We start from the raw sequence: 22,043 nt of genomic DNA, 5'->3' as shown, positions 1-22,043 counted from the left end.
TCTGCGTATCTGAGGTTATTGATATTTCTCAATATCAATATCAATTTCTCAATATCAAGATTTTCTGGCAATCTTGATTCCCACTTTTGCTTCATCCAGCCTGGCATTTTGCATGATGTACTCTGCTTATAAGTTAAATAAACAGGGTGACAATATACAGCCTTGATGTACTCCTTTCCCAATTTGGAACCAGCCTGTTATTCCACGTCCAATTCTAACTGTTGCTTCTTAACCTGCATACAGATTTCTCAGGAGGCAGGTCAGGTGGTCTGGTATTCCCACCTCTTTCAGAATTTTCCACAGTTGTGATCCACACAGTCAAAGGCTTTGGCATAGTCAATAAAGCAGAAATAGATTTTTTCTGGAACTCTCTTGCTTTTTTGATGACCCAACGGATGTCAGCAATTTGATCTCTGGTTCCTCTGCCTTTTCTAAATCCAGCTTGAACATCTGGAAGTTCATGGTTCACGTATTGCTGAAGCCTGGCTTGGAGAATTTTGAGCATTATTTTGCTACTGTGTGAGATGAGTGCAATTGTGCAGTAGTTAGAACATTCTTTGGCATTGCCTTTCTTTGGGATTGGAATGAAAACCGGCCTTGAGGTCTAATCAAAACCTCTTACTTCTTTCTGAATCTAAATCTTGGGCTCTTAGTACCCTCTAAGAGGATGCATGGAGTAAAGATGACAAAGGAACAGAGAAAATAAGGTGACTACTAACCCACCTTCTTAGACACTTAACACAGAGGATGCAGTAAGAGAGAGGGCTGAGTCCACTTCCTCAGCCAACTGCATATAGTATAAAAGAAACAGAACCACTCCTGGGGATGGCAAGTTGTCCCATGGTATCCACAGGGGATTGGTTGCAGGACACTGGAGATACCGAAATCCATAGATGCTCAAGTCCCTTATGTCAAAAGGTGTAGTGTTTGCATATAATCTCCTGTATCCTTTAAATCATCTCTAGATTACTTACAATACCTAATACAATGTAAAAATACCTAATACAATGTAAATGCTATGTAAATAATCGCTGGCAAGTGGCGAAGTCAAGTTTTGCTTTTTGGAAATTTTTGGAATTTATTTCCAAATGTTTTTGATCCACTCTGGTTGAATATGCAGACATGAAACCAGTGGCTACAGAGGGCCAACTGCATAAAGTTCTGTCTCTGATCCCAGATGCTGACCAATCAGATTAGCAGCTCCTCTTCCCTGGTGTTGGGAGGCTAGGAAAAAGCAAGATGGCAGGGAGCAAGGAGTAGACAACTGTCATCCCTGTTTTTCATTTTAGAAAACTGAGATGCATAAAGGTTATTGAAGTTTAATGAGGCCTAAACTGTGAATGAACATCCCAACTTTTAAATTCAGCCCCAGTGGTCACATTAGGTCAAAGATACCATAAATGCTGCTGAACTTGTGATATACCTCAACTTTTTTTTTTTTTTTTGCATTTCTTCTAGGTTATATGGAGAAGGAAATGGCAACCCACTCCAGTATTCTTGCCTGGAAAATCCCAGGAATGGAGGAGTCTGGTGGGCTGCCATCTATGGGGTTGCATACAGTCGGACACGACTGAAGCAACTTAGCAGCAGCAGCTAGGTTATACATTAAAATAACTAAAGATACACATTTAGGAAACAGAAACACGAGAGGGAACTTTGAATCATTTATTGCTGCCTGTTCTCTGCAGAGGTAAGGAGACTGACATCTCAAGAGTTAACAGTTGGGAAAAGAGGCCAGGTCTTGTATATGTACTCCAGTCTGGTGCTTTCCCTCTGTGACACTGTGACACTGAGCTTATGTTCCCCTGGAAATTGTTTGAATCTTCCTCTTCCCCAGCTATACGAGAGGCAGGGAATGTGGTAGAAAGGTGTTAGAATCTGAAGCCCCACGTTAAGTCCCAGCTCCATTCTGTGTTAGTTCATGTGATCTGGGCACTCGCTCCTCAGTTCTTCTTCTGAAAAAAATTGGCATAATAATATTTGCCAACTTCCCAGGATGATTGAAAAGATAAAAGGAGGTACTAGCTGTGAAACATCTCCATGGAGCACAGGTACTGGGCAAAAGGTCAGGAATCAGTTTGGGGAAATCTATACAGTGTCCAACTGCCAAGCTAGGATAGCCACGCCCCCAGCTTCTTACATTTTGCTTCCTCTAAAAATTTTGGACCCCTCACTTTGCACATCGCACTCCTACCTCTCCATATGATGTTACTTCCATGGATGGTTCCTCCAGCTGAATTCTGCACTGAGTCCCAAGAGGTCAGTGACTTGGTTTTCTATGTGAGATGAGGTTTTCCCCTCCCGAAAGCCATGAGGATGAGCAGAGTGTGGTGCATACTACTTTGCAGGGAAGGAAGCAAACAGTCCTATTATCGGAGAGGAGTCTTGAAAGTTTTAGCTGCTTGAGTGAGTGTAGCCATTGAGACTGGCTGGCAACTGTTCTTACTAACAGTGGAGAGTCATTATCCTAGAAAATGGTTTCAATCTGCTGAGATTCCATAGAGACTCTTGTGTGATCTGATTAATAGCAGAACTGTTTGGGAAGGCTTTCAACATTTATGCAGTGCCTCCCATGCCCAAGGCAGAGAATGAGATGTGAGGTTGGAGTCATTCTTGCTTTGCAGAGGAGAAAGGTGAAGTTCAGAGAGGTTTGGTAGTTGGTCCAAGGACATAAGCTTGTAAATGGTAGAGTTAAGGCTTGAATGAAGGTGTTTGCACTTTCTGCAGTGGAGAGACCAGGGAGAGTCTTACCCATTTTGAATCATCTACCTATGTTTGAAAATGAGAGAAGATGTACAGGGAAGTACAATAATTAAAGTAGATTGACCAGTTGCCCAGAGTTTGGAAACTTTGGAAATAAGGAAGTTAAAATGTTGATTAAACATGGAAAATAAAAACCCCATGCTTTTCCTACCTCTTGACATCAGGCATGGATACACTTTTAGTAACAGATTTTTTTCAGGTATTGTCAGTAGAAGAAGATTTCAACACCAGGGCCACTGATGAGTGGAGGATGTGGAAGGTCACGGCAAAATACAGGGGACCTAAAACAAGGATTTGAAGGCGTGTCAGTCTGGCAAGAAGAAATTAAGAGAAACTTAGAAAGTTCTCAGAGGCATAGCAAGAGATTTTGTTTCACAGCTTCTGTAAACAAACCCCCAAATATGTGGACTTCTAGGGAACAGAGAAATTATCAAATTGCCAAGGTGTTGATAGTCAGTTCTTGATATTGTTACAGCACAGTCTAACTTGCATATCTGATGGAAATGTTTTCCATACACTTTTTCATTAGTGATTTTTAAGGAGTGGATTGAACCCACAGAACCCTGACATTGATTAAACATGAGACATGGAACAGGGAAGCAGTCCAGGATGGCTCCTAGGTTTCTGGGAGCTGTGCATGGAGTTCCCCAATGCACAGAGTTAGAGCAGTGCTGAAGGAGCAGGTTTCAGAGAGAGGTGGGTGAGTTCCATTTTGGGAATTGTGAGGGGAAGGAGGTTTTTCTTTTTTTGGCTGTGCCGTGCATCATGTGGGATCTTACCCGGCCAGGGATTGCACCTGTGCCTGTGCATTGGGAGTGCGGAATCTTAACCACCAGACCACTGAAGTACTAGAAGTTGCTGGGGAAGTCTGCAGGACATCCACATGGAGCTGTTCAATACAGAAGATGAACCATGGGTTGGAATCTCAGGAGAGAAATCTGAATGGGTTATAGATTTAGGAGTGATTGATAAGTGGATGGCCCTTGAATCCAAGGCTGAAATCACATTGGCACATCCAGCATCTTGTCTTCAGAAAGGGACTGGAAGCTCCCACTGTTTCTCAGTGTTCTTGATCAGATCATATACATGTGATTTAAACACAATGCCCATTCTCATGTCACTACACTTTTTCAAGTGGTCACCATATGTCCCTAGGACTTTTGGGCAAGGTACATAGAAAGAAGCAAGTGATGCATGTGTGATACGTGTCCAAGGTTGTAAAGTGCTGCGCAGTGACTGAGCTCAGCTCTGGCTCCTTCCTTCCTGGGCTTTTTTCAGTACCCTATACAGTCTTTGAGGCTACTTCTGACATTCCATAAAGAATACCCTTGATTCACAGATAGCTATGACAGGCTGCGATTCAGAGAAGCAAAGGGACAGCCTCTCTACTGGTCTCTGTGGATTTTAGCTCCTGCTCCCCTTACCCCATCATCCTTGTCCACCCTGTGTTGGCCTCAGCACAGTTTCAGACTGCCTCTCTCTGCCCACAGCAGGTCTGTGACAAAGGTCCATGGCTCCTACGTCTCTGGATGCCTGGCCTTTCACCAGTTTTAAAAAGTGGCCCAACCAGCACCCAAGTGCACAAAGGCAGAACCAGAGTGTTGTGATAATATGGAGAGCTATCTGGTATGTTGGGAACAGGAGAAGATTTCCTGCTGATCCAGAAAACCATAGTGTGTGAACAAGAGATAAAAAGGTCATTTGGGTTTGGGGCTTTGTTTTTGTTTTCTGAGTAATTCCTTTTCCAAAAGGAATTCTTGAGCAGGACACCAGTATATAAAATAGTTAAAAAAAAAAAAAAAGAACTGTTCTGATAAAAGAAACAGGGGCCCTGGGAGCTGAATCAGCCTCCTGGTGGGAGTGGGGACACTCCCCACCTCCCCTAATACACACCCAGGGCCTTTTAGGCTTCTTGGAACCCTTTTGAAAAACAGTAATTTTTTGCCGCAGGATGATGGAAGATACCGAAGAATAAGAGCTCACGCTTGAGAGTCAATTCCTTTGGTTTGAATCTGGTCAAGCTTCTTATTAGCTAAGTGATTTGGGACAAGTTATTTAAGTGTTCTGAGCTTCAGATTCATCTGTTAAATGCAAATAGTAAATACAGAATTGCTTTGGCAGTTAAAACAGAAAAAAGACATATTGATATAAAGTACTACTTGAGTATTGTGCTCAGCATTTAGTATATTCTCAATAAAAGAAATTATTATTGTTGTTGTTTGTGTTATCAGTTTCCAAACATTTAGATTTTTCAAGCCAAGCTGAAAATTTTTATTTTTAAAGAAGGGCTAGAAATTTTGATTTTTTTGGTGAAGAGCTCCCCATTTTTGGTGGCTCAGATGGTAAAGCATCTGCCTGCAATGTGGGAGACCCAGGTTCTATTCCTGGGTTGGGAAGATCCTCTGGAGAAGGAAATGGCAATCCACTCCAGCACTCTTGCCTGGAAAATCCCATGGACGGAGGAGCCTGATAGGCTATAGTCCATGGGGTCGCAAAGAGTTGGACACGACTGAGTGGCTTCACTTCACTTCACTTCACTTCCCCATTTTTAAATGTTGGCAAGTAGTTGGTTGAGAAAAACAACAACAACAATAATAAGTTGAGTTAAATAAAATTGGATTCCAGCAATCCACTGGGGACCTCTGGAGTAAATAAATAGTTAATGCATGTTTGTGCATGGTATGTACCATATATGATTAAGCATGTATATAGATCCATGATTGGAGAAGGATGAATTGTCCTAGAGGAGGAGGGGCAGGACGCTGAGTGGCTTGGAGGGAGGAGAGGCCTGAAGCTGTGCCTAGGTCAATGGGCTGCGGTTGTGTGTTGCTTTAGTTGGTAGAAATTGGACCCTGGATGAGGGAGCATTTTCTTCCCTGACCAGCCATGTTGATGGCAGGATTCACAAAGGAAAGGCTGATCCTAGAGCTTCCCAGTTTGCATTCAACTCAGGAGCTTCTGCATGGGCCTGTCTTTATTTGAAATATTGATATTTTGTTCATCATGGATTTTCTGCATCAATTTTGATTTTTTAAACTGTTGTATTTAAAATTATATTTAATGGAAACTTTGTTAAGTAGAAGACATAATTTTTTTTTTTTTTTGAGACAGGGATAGTGTTTTATTCTTCTTTTTATACATCCACACTACTGAACATACAACTATATTCTTTTTTTCCCCCATGCTATGCATTAGGTCATTGTTGGTTATCCATTTTAAATATAGCAATGTGTACAAGGGCATTATCATTATCATTAGAGAATCATTATCTATATGATTATAGATATATCTATATCATTATATCTATATCATTATATGATTATATCTATATCTATTATCATTAGAGAATAGTTGCTAAGGAGGTAGGTTCTATAGCTAGATTACCTGCATTTTATTTTTAAATTTGTATTTAATTTTTAGTGATACAGGTGATATGCAGTGTTAGTTTGGGGTAGGCAACGAAGTAATTTGACGTTTAAATACATTACAAAATGATCACCAACAGAAATCCACCAACCGTCCATCCCCACATAAAGTTATTACAGTATTATTGACCATATTTTTATGCTGTGTATTACATTCCCAACTTATTCATTTTGTAACTGGGAGTTTGTACCCATTAATTCCCTCACTTATTTGGCCCACCCTGAACCCTCCACCCTTCTGACAACCACCCATTTGTTCTTGTTTTTATGAGTCTGTTTTCATTTTGTTTGTCCATTTGTTTTTTACATTCCACATGTAGTTGATATCATATGGTAATTGCTTTTCTTTGTCTGATTTATTTCACTCAGTATAATTTCCTCTAGATTCATCCTTGTTGTGGACAAATGGCAAATTATTCTTTTTTACAGCTGAATAATATTCCACCATGTACATATACCACAACTTTTCTATCCATTCATCTATTGATGGAAACTTGGGTTGTTTTCATATCTTTGCTTTTGTAAATAATGCTGTGATGAACATTCTATATATGCTATATATATATTCTATATATATAGAAGTATATACATTTCCAAATTAGTGTTTTTGTTTTCTTTGGAAAAATACCCAGAATGAAATTGCTGCATCCTATGGTAGTTCTTTTTTAAATTTTTTGAGGAAACTCCATGCCATTTTCCACAGTGACTGTATCAGTGACTGTCCTACTGATAGTACATGAGAGTTCTCATTTCTCCACATCATTATTGACACTCATTGTTGTCTTTTTGATAGTAACCATTCTGGTAGCTGTAAGGTGACATTTCATTATGCTTTTGATGAATATTTCTCTGATGGTGAATAACACTGAACATCTTTTCATGTGTCTGTTGGCCACTTGTATGTCTTCTTTGGAAAAATGTCTATTCAGGTCCTCTGCCCTTTTTAAAATCAGATTCTGCTTTTTATATTAAGTTTCATGAGTCTTTATGTATTTTGGATCTTAATTCCTTGCTGCTGCTGCTGCTGCTGCTGCTAAGTCGCTTCAGTCGTGTCCGACTCTGTGTGACCCCAGACATGGCAGCCCACCAGGCTCCCCAGTCCCTGGGATTCTCCAGGCAAGAACACTGGAGTGGGTTGCCATTTCCTTCTCCAATGCACGAAAGTGAAAAGTGAAAGTGAAGTCGCTCAGTCGTGTCTGACTCTTAGCGACCCCATGGACTGCGCCCCACCAGGCTCCTCTGCCCATGGGATTTTCCAGGCAAGAGTACTGGAGTGGGGTGCCATTGCCTTCTCCGTCTTAATCCCTTACTGGATGTCATTTGCAAATATTTCCTCCCCTTCAATAGGCTGCCTTTTGTTTGTTGACGGTGACGATTTCCTTTGCAGTGTGAAAGCTTTTTAGTTTGATGTCATCCCATTTGTTTTCTTTTGTTTTCTTTGCCTAAGGAGACAGACCCCCCAAAATATTGCTATGACCAGTGTCAGAGTGTGCTGCTTATGTTTCCTTTTAGAATTTTTATGGTTTCGGGTCCTAAATTCAAGTCTTTAATCTATTTTGAGTTTATTTTCTTACATGGTATGAGAAAGTGGTCCAGTTTCATTCTTTTGCATGAGCTTTCCAGTTTTCCTGGTATCATGTATTGAGGAGATTGTCTTCAACTTTGTATATATTTGCCTCCTTTGTCATATATTAATTGACCATATTAGCATGGGTTTATTTCTCGAACATCAATTCTGCTTCATTGATATATGTTTCTTTTTGGTGCCAATACCATACTATAGACTTGTAGTATGAAATCATGAGCAAATAACTTCCAGCTTTGTTCTTCTTTCTCAACATTGTTTTGGCTATTTTAGTTCTGTGAAAAATGCCGTTGGTAGTTTGATAGGGATTGCATTAAATCTGTAGATTGCCTTGGGTGGTATGCAGTATTAATTATTTCAACCTGTGAGCAATGTATATCTTTCCATTTGTCTCTGTCATCTTCAATTTCTTTCATCAGTGTCTTACACTTTTCAGAACACAGGTTACTCACTGTGCTATTCACAGATTATTCATAGTTAGATTTACTACTATGTGTCTTATTCTTTTGAATGTGTTATAAGTGGAATTGCTTTATTAACTTCTCTTTCTGATAGTTCATTATTAATGTATAGAAATGCCATGGATTTCTGTATATTAATTTTATATCCTGCAACTTTACTGGATTGATTAGTTCTAATAGTTTTTTGGTGGAGTTTTTATGTTTTTCTATATAAAGTATAATGTCATCTTCAAACAGTAACAGTTTTACTTAAATCAGATTCCTTTTGTTTATTTTTTCTCTGATTTTTGTGGCTGGAACTTCTGATACTAATTTGAATAAAAGTGGTTAGAGTGGGTATCCTTATCTTTTCCCTGATCTTAAAGGAAATGTTTCAGTTTTTCACCATTGAGTATAATAATGGCATGGATTTGTCATATAGGATCTTTATTGAGGTATGTTCCCTCTAAACACACTTTGTTAAGAGTTTTTATCAAACCCTTTTTCTAGATCTATTGAGGTGACCATATAACTTTTATCTTTCATTTTGTTAACGTGGTTCGGTTCAGTTTAGTTCAGTCGCTCAATCATGTCCGACTCTTTGCAACCCCATGAACTGCAGCACGCCAGGCCTCCCTGTCCATCACCAACTCCCGGAGTCCACCCAAACCCACGTCCATGAGTCGGTGACGCCATCCAACCATCTCATCCTCTGTCGTCCCCTTCTCCTCCTGCCCTCCTGCCCTCAATCTTTCCCAGCATCAGGGTCTTTTCCAATGAGTCAGCTCTTTGCATCAGGTGGCCAGAGTGTTAATGTGGTATATCATATTAATTGATGTGTAGACATTGAGCCATCCTTGAGTCCCTGGGATAAATCCCACTTGATTATGGTATATGATTCTTTTAACTGATTCCTGTTTGTGAATATTTTGTTGAGAATTTCTGCTTTCATATTCATCAGTGATATTGGCCTGTAATTTTCTTTTTTGTGGTGCCTTAGTCTGATTTTCGATTCAGGGTGATGCTGGTCTTGCACAATCAGTTTGGAAGCATTTCTTGCTCTTCAGTTTTTTGGAATATTTTGAGAAGGATAAGTGTTCACTGTTCTTTAAATATTTAGTAGAATTCACTTGTGAAGCCATCTGATGTTGGACTTTTCTTTATTACTGGTTCCATCACATTACTGGTAATTGGTCTGGTTTGATGTTTTATTTCTGATTCAGTCTTGGAGGATTATATATTTCTAGGAATTTATCCATTTCTTCTAGGTTGTCCAATTTGTTGGCACATAATTGTTCAGAGTAATAGTGACTTCTTATGATCCTCTGTGTTTGTGTGATATCAGTTGTTAACTTTTTCTTTCTCGCTGATTTTATTGGTTGGGCTCTCTCTCTTTCTCTTTTTAGTAAGTCTGGCTGAGGTTTGTCCATTTTCTGTATCATTTCAAAGAATCAGCTCTTAGTTTCATTGATATTTTTAAGTTTTTTTTTTGGTCTCTATTTCATTTTTTTCTGCTCTGACCTTTATTATTTCTCTCCTTCTAATAACGTAGGTTTCTTTTTTCTTGTTCTTGTTCCTTTTGATGTAAGGTTAGGTTGTTTGAGTTTTTTTTTTTTGTTTGTTTCATGAGGTAGGCCTGTATCACTATAAATTTCCCTCTTATAACTCTTTTTGCTGTGTCCCACAGATTTTGTTATGTATTTCCCATTGTCTCAAGGTATTTTTTGATTCGTTCTGATTTCTTCAATGAGCCATTGGGTTTTTAGTACTATATGCTTTAGACTACATGTGTTCATGGTTTTTTTTTTTTTTTCCAGTTTTTAACTGGTAGTTAATTTCTAGTCTCATGCCACTGTGGTCAGAAAAGATTATATGATTTCAGTCTTCTTAAATTTATAGAAACTTGTTCTGTGGCCTAGCATGGATCTGTTCTTGAGAGTGTTCTGCATGCACTTGATAAGAATGTGTATTCTGCTGCTTTTGGATGAAATGTTCCATATATATTAAGTTCACCTGGTCTAATGTGTCCCCTAGGCCAATGTTTCCTTGTTCATTTTCTGTCTGGATGACCTGTCGGTTGATGTAAGTAGAATGTTAAAGTCCCCTACTATTGTTGTTTTATTATTACTTTCTCCCTTTATATCTGTTAATATTTGTTCTATGTATTTGGGTATTCTTATGTTGGGTGCACATATGTTTATAAGTGTTATATCTTCTTGTTGGATTGATCCCTTTATCATTATACAATCCCTTTTTTGGTCTCTTTTTAGAGCTGTTGTTTAAAAATCCGTTTGATCTGATGTAAGTATTGCTACCCCAGCTTTCTTTTCATTTCCATTTTTATGGGATATCTTTTTCCATCCCCACACTTTAATCTGTGTGTGTCTTTAAATCTGAAGTGAGTCTTTCTTAAGCAGCATATAAATGGATCTTGGTTTTTTGTTTTTTTTTTTTAACCATTCAGCTACTCTGTGTCTTTTAATTGGAACATTTAGTCTATTTACATTTAAAGTAGTTATCTATAGGTATGTACTTGTAGCCATTTTGTTTTCTGATTTTTTTTGTTTGTTTGTAGTTCTTTGTTTCTTCTCTTGCTCTCTTCCCTTGTGGTTTGATGACTAGTATTATGTTTTGATTCCTTTCACTTTCCTTTTTGTGTATCTATTTTAGGTTTTCGGTTTATGGTTACCAAGAGGTAGGAGTGTGTGGGGGGTGGGGTGGGGGTGTATTTTTTTAAGTTGACAATCTCCTACGCTTGAATGCATTATAACAGCCAGGTATTTTAACTTTTAACCCCCCACCACATTTTGTTTTTTACATAGTATTTTATAAGTTTCAATTTTGTATCTTTGTTAACTTACTGTAGATATAGATAATTTTACTACTTTTTTTTCTTTAACCTTCCTAATAGTTTTATAAGTGGTTGATCCACTACCTTAACTATTGTTTTCTTTTACCTGTAAAAGACTAACTTTTGTAATTGTCTTATTTCTAAGACAGTTGTGGGCTTTTCTTTTCTACTCAGTGAACTCCCTTTAACATTTCTCATAAGACTGGTTTAATGGTGATGAACTCTAAGCTTTTGCTTGGCTGTAAAACTCTATTGTTTATTCTATTCTGCATAGACTCTGTCTTTATTTGAAATATTGATATTTTGTTCATCATGGATTTTTCAAATTAATTTTTTTTAATATTTCATTAAAATATTACTTGTCTCAATTTCTGAGTTTTTGGTGCCCCCTTAACCTTTATGTCCAAGGGAAACCTCATTTGCCTCATTCTAGTCCCTGCCCTAAATCCTAGCCCCAAGACATGGTTTAGTGGATTGTCCATGTAACAGGCTGTCTGTTGGAGACTAGAACTCAGCCCTCATAGCTGCCCAAAGGAAGATAATCACCCCACAGAGCAGGTGGATGCTGGGGAATGCAGACCAATTTTGAGTGTAGCCAAAGTAAACAGTCTTTAAGAGACAAATCTACTGGAGGAGAGGAGGGAAAGAGCAGGACATCCCAAAGGCAAGCAGGAACTGTTTCAGAATATTTATTCTTTTGGATTCTTGGCACTTCTTATTTCTCCAGTTCCTTAGGAAGGAAATGCACAGACCAGCTTCCAGGGGATCAACTGCGACTGTCATCCCCCCAAGCTTACAGCATTTCCTCGCTTTGTTCCATTATAAAAGGAACAGAGATTGGATTCAGAGGAGCTCAGCTGTTAATGGAGAAAACTATTTTCCCTGAAGCATCTCTCATCCAAGGCTTCCACGAAATCCCAGCTCTGGGTCTGGAGCTGCCTGTGGGGCCTGGCCTTGGAGCTTCCAGGCAGGACAAGATCTCAGGTAGTGGGGTCTGCCTCGGAAGCTGCAGGCCTGCTAGCTGTATTTCAATCAATGTGGCTTGACCTCCATTCCCATGGGATGGGCAGAGCAACTATGGGCACTGTCCCCACTACGGGACAAAGTGGCTGCGGGGCAGACACCTGCAACATGCCCACTGTACTCCAAGTCTTCAAGTAGATGGATTTCATCCAGCCTAGAAGTCCTGCCTGCCTCTGAACTGAAGGGCAAGGTCTAGAAAGTTGGCTGAATCAGTAGGAGTTCTAGATGAGCTCAAATAGATACAGAAAAAAAGAGACCACTAGATTGAACTTCTCCATACCTTCCACCCAACTTAAAAAATGAACTATTGCCGATACAATCGAAGCTCCTTTAAATAATTTAAGTGTCCACCCTTGAGAGAATGGATATATAAGTGAAGGTATGTTTTAGAATATTCTTCATCAGGTAAGCACATGAATCAGAGCTGTGTGTGTCATCACAGATAACTCTTAAATATTATTGAGCTTAATTCTTTCCTTGAGTGTTTCCTAAGAAGCTTGAACTGACTTCCCTCTAAGAGCTCTCAGCTTAGGACAGGACTGAGTCCCTACTTTCTTTTCTTTCTTTCCTTCCTACTTCCTTTCCTCTCTCTCTCTTTTTCCTTCCTATTCTCTTCTCTTACCTCTTCCAATCTTGGTTTATATTCTTCCTGCCTCTCCTGTTTCTCTCCTTCTTACTCATTCTTTTCACAGGAGAAATTTGGGGTATGGGTGTAAGTATGCAGGGAGATGTGTGTGTGTGTGTGTGTGTGGTGAAAAGGGTTAATACCTAGTGTGTACCAGACCATACTGGGTGTTGTCCACACATTACTTCACATAGTCAATCCATTATTGTCCCCATTTTAAGAATGAGAAAACTGAGTCTCAGGGAGGTTGCAAAATGGGCCAAAGTTCTACAGACTATAAACAACTGAGAAGAGAGTTGAATTCAGGTCAGCATCTGAGATCTGGGCTCTGCCCACTTCCCAGCCTGCCCCATCCCTCCACCCCTTTCCTCTCTCCTGCCTTTTATCTCCTTCCTTCTCCAAGTATATCTCCTTCTACAATGATTTCCAGTTATTATTATTATACTTTCTGTTATACATTTCAAGGACCCCTTAAGTTACAGTTTATCAAATGCTCTTGCAAACAAGAACTTATTTGGTCTTAACAACCCCTATGAGATAGGTAAGGCCCCACTTTACAAATGAGAACCTGAGGGGCTGGGAATATGTTGAAAGCCACATAGCCTTGGGCTGCTTTGTGTCTCTGACTCCTAATGTTTTGTTCATCATCTTTTTTGACATTGATTTTGACATTGATTTGGTTTATAGTTGGTTTATATTTGACATTGATTTTGACATTGACATCATCAACTTTTGACATTGATTTTGATTTCATAAGAATATTGCATTAAAATGTTACTTATCTGATGGGTGGGTTTATTTGATATTCTTAAGTTTTACTCTAGAAGTGATGCCTCACCGTCCTCACTCTAGTCCCAGTCCTGCCTATATTTATCTAGCACAGTAGCCTCCCTTATCCACGGGTTTGTTTTCCATTGCTTCAGTTACCGACAGTCAACATCAGTCTGAACATGTTAAATGGAAAACCTCAGAAATAGACAGTTCATAAGCTTTAAATTGCACATCATTTTGGGTCACATGATGAAATGCTGCATCTTCCAGCTCTGTCCTGCCTGGTATGTGAGTCATCCCTTTGTCCGGTGCGTCTCACCTGTTAGTTATTTAGAAGGTGTCTTGGTTATTAGATCAACTGTCATCGATCACAGTGCTTGTGTTCAAGTAACTTTTATTTTCTTTAATAAGGACCCCAAAGCACAAGAGTAGTGATGCTGGCAATTGGGATATTCTCTAACTCGGCTTAATATTTCATAAACAAAACTTTCTCACAAGTATTTATGTATAGGAAAAGCATATTATCTTGTATACGTATCTGGGGCTTTCCAAATAGCACAGTGGTAAAGAATCCACCTGACAATGCCTGAGACACAAGAGATGTGGGTTCAATCTCTGGGCTGGGAAGATCCCCTGGAGTAGGAAATGGAAACCCACGCCAGTATTCTTGCCTGGAGAATTCCATGGACAGAGGACCTGGTAGGCTACAATCCATGGGGTCACAAAACAGTTGGACACCGCTAAGCTCACACACACACACTCCTTTTTTTTAAAGTTGCTCAGTTGTGTCCTACTCTTTGCAACCCCATGGACTATACAGTCCATGGAAATCTCCAGGCCAGAATACTGGAGTGGGTAGCTGTTCGCTTCTCCAGGGGATCTTCCCAACCCAGGGATCAAACCCAGGTCTCCCATATTGCACGTTGATTCTTTATCAGCTGAGCCACAAGGGAAGCCCAAGAATACTGGAGTGGGTAGCCTATCCCTTCTCCAGCAGATCATCCTGACCCAGAAATTGAACTGAGTTCTCCTGCATTGCAGGCGGATTCTTTACCAACTGAGCTTTCAGGGAAGCCCCTCACACACATACATATATAGTATTATCCGTGTTTTCAGTCATCCCTTGAGGGAGCTTGGAATGCATCCCCCACAGATAAGGGGGAATGACTGTACTAGAATTAGTGTTTGCTTCTGGCGAGGTAAGCTTGTGAGAATTAGTTTTACAACAGTGCCGCCTGGCCGCCTTTTCTGACACTCCATTAGTTTGGTTCAGAGACACTCACTCCCCCAGATCCCCTGTGGGAACTTCATCTGGTCAGAATGATTTTGTAGGAGCAAGTGAGTCCCTGAGTCCGTGCAGGAAACGTGATGCCTTAGAAAGAGGAGACGCTTTTTTCCACAGGGCCCCTGCTGTTAGCCGGTGCTCAGCACTTCAAACTAGTTAGCACAATGAAGTCTTTTTCTCAGAGGGAACTATTTGGGAATAAACTTCCATGGATACCTCCTCACACACCCCTCCAACCCCCTCCCTTGGCTGTTAGCCTTTAAGAAAATAGAAGGAACAGCTTGATGAGGGTTTTCCTAGAAAAGCCCTTCGATGGGCCCATTATAGAAAAGAAGCTGTTTTTGTTTTCTTTGGTTAATCACAGTGTCTTGTTTCCCAAAGCAAATGTGGCCTTGGATCTTCCAGTGAACACAGCCACAAAGGAAGGGCCATGGTTGCCTGGAGCTTGACAAGGACCCTGAGACTTCGTTGGGGTGGGGCCAACTGTGGCTCTGTCCTCAAGGACTCGGCTCTTCATTTCTTACCATTGAAGTGGCTCAGGTTACCCATTTCCTTTGTGTTTTTCTGCCAGTGTGAATAAGAGAAATATTAGCCTTTAAAGATTTCTTTACAGTTCCTTGAAAGCTGGCTGGATGAAGTCAGCCAGAGAATTATATAACAGCAAGCCTCATTTAAAGCAACAGTGCCTTTCTATAGGACTCTGGGGTTTCATTGACGGGTTTTTGCTATAAATTATAAAGAAAAAGATACAAATTTTATGAAAAACAGATAGAGGGACCCTCCCATTCTTACTTTCTGTTCTTTCACCGAAGGGATACCATTTCTAGGGTGTTCATTTAAAAAGAAAGATACAAAACCTCTTTCAAGGAAGATAAGAAAAAAATCACGTTCATTAACCTCACGCAGTCATAGCATGCTTAATCTTGTTTGAATTAAGAAGAAAAAAAAGAATGAAGAGAAAATCTTTCTAAAGCATTCGTTTTAATTTAAGAGATTTTGTGAAATTTTACAAATATCCAGCTATTTTTTTCCTCTTTCAAATGGAACCAGACCCTTTGAGGTAGGGAAGGATTCAAGCATCAAATAGTCTACTGCTGCAGTGTTTTCTGTGGTGCTTGAATACCTCTCAAAGTACCCACCATGCATTAATTCAACTGTTATTTCCACATACCCTTGGTTTGCCCTTCTCTATCTTTCCATTTTAGAGATAAGAAAACTGAGGCTCAAGTTTCTGTGACATGCCTGGCAGCACACAGCTCAAGTGGAGACCACATTCCGCGAGTCTGGCATCACCCTCAGAAGGCCCCCATCTCCTTTCCTCTGTACCAGTAGTACTCAACCAAGAGCAGCTTTGCCTTTCAGGGGACATGTGACAACTTCTGGAGGTATGTTTTGTCACAACTGGTGGAGGGCGGCGTGGTGTAGGTGCTACTGGCCCTCAGTGGTTGCAGGTTAAGGATGCTGCTCAACCTCTGGCGGGGCACAAACAGCCCCCACAAAGAAGTACCTGGTGCCAAATGCAATCATGCAGAGAAGCCATGGTCCGCATCAGAAGGAAACTCCAACTTCTGGGATCTGCCAGAGCTCCTCTGCCCAGCGGCAGGCTTGGCCTCTGTCCTGCGGCTGCCATAAGAGCCACTGTCCAGAATGCCCTTTGGCAGTGGCCAAGCGTCCCCTGCGGAGTTGCCTGCAGGACATACAGTGCATCGGCTGGAGCTGATGTGTGTTATAATTTATAGTCACAGGGCGCCTGTCTTCATTTAGCAGCAAGCCCGCTGGCAGCCGCCCTGCCGGGGAGGAAGCAAGTTCCACAGAGTCCCACAGCCCCCGCCAGCTAACAGCCCGAGGTATTTGGGGACGGCTGCTGCTTGGAGGCACCTGGGAATAGGCGGGGGTGGCGATGGTGCTGAGCACGTGGTCTCCCCGACCAACCCATCCGTCAGCGGCGGCCCTGCCAGAAGATGGCCTATTGAACATTTCCAGGAATAGCACTGCCAAGCCTGTCAACTGCTTTCTTGGAAATACACTCAATAAGGATGGCGGGCCTCCAGCAGGGAGAGCAGAAAGCCTGGCCTGGACTGCAGGGCTCAGAAATGGTAGTGCATGGCTGCAGGCCCTATCAGTGCCTTGGGGAAGGGAGCAGTGCTCCCTGGGCTTGGGAGCCTACCAGCTTCTGGGGTCATTGAGAAATGTTTTCAGCCTGGAAGGGAGAGGACCACACCTTTCAAAAGGCCAGGCCCTGCTGACTGCTGCAATCTCGTGACCTTTAGACGCTTGCTGCGTTTGTTTAGACACCAGCAGACTGGAAGGCTCTCCAGCTTGGAGGTCAGATATTAACTAGGTACTACCTGTCAGCGGTGACTGACCTCAGTGTCATCTGGGGAGCCTTGGCCATCACTCCTTTTCATGTAAGCTTCACTCCCAAGTAGAGCCAAAGGAGCACAAGAAAAGCAGAGTATTCCCCCTCCCCCCACCCCACCCCTGCCCCCAGCCCCCGCACCATCCTTTCTCAGTCACTGTGAAGACAGAGCAAGTTAGAGGCAAAGATGTGACAACTGAAAGAAAAGTATTGTAATCCACCCTTCCCCCACACCCCTGCAGAAGTAACCTTTCTCCTCACAGAGGCCTGACATTCCTGTTGAAATTTGACCGCTTGGGACCCTTTGTTGTCTGAGCTACAGCCTTCTCCAGCCTCTGGGTTACCCAGGCTTGAGGATGCCCTAAGGAGACCAGCTGCCTTCAAAGAAAAACCCTTTGAAGATGTAGGCAGGATAAAAAAGCAAGAGATGAGACACTGCTGTCTGCAGGGTTCAGGACGTATTGGTCCCTCACCCTTTAAAAGTAATAATAGAGTTACGAAGTTTACCGCAGAGCTGATATGGGACATCTTTCCATTTCTAAAAGCCACCAACTTGCAGGACAAACATTATTCGTGGCCAACACTGAGCTACAGTTAGTTGGCGGTAGGGCTGCCAGTCCCTGGAGGAGGAAATAGTCACCCACTCCAGTATCCTTGCCTGGAGAATCCAGGACAAGGACAGAGGACCCCACCAGTCCGTGGGGTCACAAAGACTCAGACAGGACTGAGGTGACTTAGCGTGCACCCAGGGCTGCCAATGTATTCTCAGACACCCAAGTAAATTTGAATTTCAGAAAACCACAGATAATTTTTTTCAGTATAAGTTTACCTGAAAGTCAAATTTATCTGGGCATTGTGTGTTTTTATTTGTTAAATATTGTCTCTTCTCTTTGGAGGCTAGTGACCTAGTTGTTAGTAACAGATTCAGCACATAGGAAAAATCATAGAAGAGGAAGAAGGCAGGAAAGGAGAAGGGTAGCAATGAAGGAAAGAGGAAGATCAAGAAGAAAGGAAGACAGATGTAGTGAAGGAGGAAAAACCATCTAAGTGAAAGAGAAATGGGAAGTACTGAGAAATGAGATGAAAACATCTCTGAAGGACCTAAAGTGCTTTATAATGATGGCAGTTCAGAGGCTGCCATTTCCCTGGGAAATGCCGTTTCCTTAGCTAGCCACTGTTTCTGGATCTTCTACAAGTCTTTGTTCTGTCTGGTAAAACCCACAGTGACCACTTGGGAGAAATGAGTCCTCAAGCTCCAGTGGCAGTATTTAGGTCAGTATTACCCTGGAGGCATGCCGAAACCAAACCTAAGCCTCTATCCAACCCTAAGACCTGCCTCCCACCCACCCACCCCACCCACCCACACCCACATTGCTGTCATCAGAGGACTGCGGATTTTCAAAGAATTGTAATCTGAATAATACAATGGGGCTAGTTGTCACAGTTCAGTTCAGTCGCTCAGTCATGTCCGACTCTTTACGACCCCATGAATCGCAGCACGCCAGGCCTCCCTGTCCATCACCAACTCCCAGAGTTCACTCAGACTCATGAACATTGAGTCGGTGATGCCATCCAGCCATCTCATCCTCTGTCGTCCCCTTCTCCTCCTGCCCCCAATCCCTTCCAGCAACAGAGTCTTTTCCAATGAATCAGCTCTTCGCATGAGGTGGCCAAAGTACCTCATGCGAAGTTTCAGCTTTAGCATCACTTCTTCCAAAGAAATCCTAGGGCTGATCTCCTTCACAATGGACTGGTTGCATCTCCTTGTGGTCCAAGGGACTCTCAAGAGTCTTCTCCAACACCACAGTTAAAAAGCATCAATTCTTCAGTGCTCAGCTTTCTTCACAGTCCAACTCTGTCATCCATTCATGACTACTGTAAAAACCATACCCTTGACTAGACGGACCTTTGTTGGCAAAGTAATGTCTCTGCTTTTGAATATGCTATTTGGTTGGTCAAAACTTTTCTTCCAAGGAGTGTCTTTTAATTTCATGGTTGCAGTCACCATCGGCAGTGATTTTGGAGCCCCCCAAAATAAAGTCTGACACTGTTTCCACTGTTTCCCCATCTATTTGCCATGAAGTGATGGGACCAGATGCCATGATCTTCGTTTTCTGAATGTTGAGCTTTAAGCCAACTTTTTCACTCTCTTCTTTCACTTTCTTCAAGAGGCTTTTTAGTTCCTCTTCACTTTCTGCCATAAGGGTGGTGTCATCTGCATATCTGAGGTTATTGATATTTCTCCTGGCAATCTTGATTCCAGCTTGTGCTTCTTCCAGCCCAGCGTTTCTCATGATGTACTCTGCATAGAAGTTAAATAAGCAGGGTGACAATATACAGCCTTGGCGTACTCCTTTTCCTATTTGGAACCAGTCTGTTGTTCCATGTCCAGTTTTAACTGTTGCTTCCTGACCTGCATACAGATTTCTCAAGAAGCAGGTCAGGTGGTTTGAAGAATTTTCCACAGTTTATTGTGTTCCACACAGTCAAAGGCTTTGGCATAGTCAATAAAGCAGAAATAGATGTTTTTCTGGAACTCTCTTGCTTTTTCAATGATCCAGCAGACGTTGGCAATTTGGTCTCTGGTTCCTCTGCCTTTTCTAAAACCATCTTGAACATCTGGAAGTTCACTGTTCACGTATTGCTGAAGCCTGGCTTGGAGAATTTTGAGCATTACTTTACTAGCGTGTGAGATGAGTGCAATTATGTGGTAGTTTGAGCATTCTTTGGCATTGTCTTTCTTTGGGATTGGAATGAAAACTGACCTTTTCTAGTCCTTTGGCCACTGCTGACTTTTCCACATTTGCTGGCATATTGAGTGCGGCACTTTCACAGCATCATCTTTCAGGATTTGAAATAGCTCAACTGGAATTCTATCACCTCCAGTAGCTTTGTTCATAGTGATGCTTTCTATGCCCGCTTGACTTCACATTCCAGGATATCTGGCTCTAGGTGAGTGATCACACCATCGTGATTATCTGGGTCATGAAGATCTTTTTTGTACAGTTCTTCTGTGTATTCTTGCCACCTCGTCTTAATATCTTCAGCTTCTGTTAGGTCCATACAATTTCTGTCCTTTATCGAGCCCATCTTTGCATGAAATGTTCCCTTGGAATCTCGAATTTTCTTGAAGAGATCTCTAGTCTTTCCCATTCTGTTGTTTTCCTCTATTTCTTTGCATTGATCGCTGAGGAAGGCTTTCTTATCTCTTCTTGCTATTCTTTGGAACTCTGCATTCAGATGCTTATATCTTTCCTTTTCTCCTTTGTTTTTCACTTCTGTTCTTTTCACAGCTATTTGTAAGGCCTCCCCAGACGTCCATTTTGCTTTTTTGCATTTCTTTTCCATGGGGATGGTCTTGATCCCTGTCTCCTGTACAATGTCACGAACCTCAGTCCATAGTTCATCAGGCACTCTATCTATCAGATCTAGTCCCTTAAATCTATTTCTCACTTCTACTGTATAATAATAAGGGATTTGATTTAGGTCATACCTGAATGGTCTAGGACTGATTTCCTTTAGGATGGACTGGCTTGATCTCCTTGCTGTCCAAGGAACTTTCAAGAGTCTTCTCCAGCACCACAGTTCAAAGCATCAATATTGCTCAGCTCTCACATCCGTACATGACTACTGGAAAACCATAGCTTTGACTATACAGACCTTAGTCGGCAAAGCAATGTCTCTGCTTTTTTAATACGCTGTCTAAGTTGGTCATTGCTTTTCTTCCAAGGAGAAAGCATTTTTTAATTTCATGGCTGCAGTCATAGTCTACAGTGATTTTGGAGCCCAAGAAAATTAAGTTTGTCACTGTCCATACTTATAGATTCTGCCTCCTACCTGTATACTTTTACGTGTTCATTTCTTAGTTTCTGCCTTTTATAACCAGGGCATTGCCTGGTGGCATTTGTATATACTTACACTTGTGAACAAGGTACAGTATCGTCCTTAAAGCTACCTGACACATATTCTTCATAGTACAGTTGCTCCGAAGATTCAGCTTCTCTGAATCTGCTGTCTGACTCCACCTGCGGATAGCGATGCTAGTATTCAGGCTAGGCTCGGCTATGGTGTAGTAACAAATATCAATGCTATATCACAACAAAGGTTTATTTCAGGAAGCCTAAGGAACTTTCCGCTGTGCGTTGACCTTGTCACTCCACAAGCTGGCATGGTCACAGCCAAATGAGATAGAAGAAGTGGAGGAGATATTCCCATTAACATCCATAGTCTGGCAGTGACACATGCCTCTTCTACTCACAGTGCTTTAGTCAGAATAGTCACGTGGCCCCAGATGCTATGATCAAGGAGGTGAAGTAAGCGTGTGGATTTTTCCCTTCCCAGAGCTCTACTGGCCTCTACCTCCATGAATAAACCCAGCTTATGGTCTCAAGAACAGTTGCTCAGTTCAGTTCAGTTGCTCAGTTGTGTCCAACTCTTTGCAACCCCATGAATCGCAGCACGCCAGACCTAACTGTCCATCACCAACTCCCAGAGTTTACTCAAACTCATGTCCATCAAATCAGTGATGCCATTCAGCCATCTCATCCTCCATTGTCCCCTTCTCCGCCTGCCCCCAATCTCTCCTAGCATCAGGGTCTTTTCCAATGAGTCAACTCTTCACATGAGGTGGCCAAAGTATTGGAGTTTCAGCTTCAGCATCAGTCCTTCCAATGAACACTCAGGACTGACCTCCTCTAGGACGGACTGGTTGGATCTCCTCGAAGTCCAAGGGACTCCCAAGAGTCTTCTCCAACACCACAGTTCAAAAGCATCAATTCTTCGGTGCTCAGCTTTCTTCACAGTCCAACTCTCACATCCATACATGACCACTGGAAAAACCATAGCCTTGACTAGATGGACCTTTGTTGGGAAAGTAATGTCTGTGCTTTTTAATACGTTATCTAGGTTGGTCATAA

General features: G+C 41.7%; 1 long non-coding RNA gene across 1 annotated transcript in view; it reads right to left on the bottom strand.

The window, feature by feature from the left end:
- LOC113893272 overlaps positions 1-16,718 on the bottom strand; it is a 29,326-nt gene extending 12,608 nt beyond the window's left edge. Inside the window, exons 1-2 of the long non-coding RNA XR_003511268.1 lie at positions 16,276-16,718; positions 2,915-3,044 (exon numbers count right to left, since the gene is read on the bottom strand). This is a non-coding gene — a long non-coding RNA (uncharacterized LOC113893272). The remainder of the gene's footprint in view (positions 1-2,914; positions 3,045-16,275) is intronic.
- Between the last annotated feature and the right edge of the window lie 5,325 nt (positions 16,719-22,043).

Source organism: Bos indicus x Bos taurus, chromosome 5 (genome assembly GCF_003369695.1).
Source record: "Bos indicus x Bos taurus breed Angus x Brahman F1 hybrid chromosome 5, Bos_hybrid_MaternalHap_v2.0, whole genome shotgun sequence".
NCBI classification, from domain to species: Eukaryota; Metazoa; Chordata; class Mammalia; order Artiodactyla; family Bovidae; genus Bos; species Bos indicus x Bos taurus.
The sequence above is the reverse complement of the archived record's forward strand: the minus strand, read 5'-3'. Positions and strand labels throughout refer to the sequence as shown.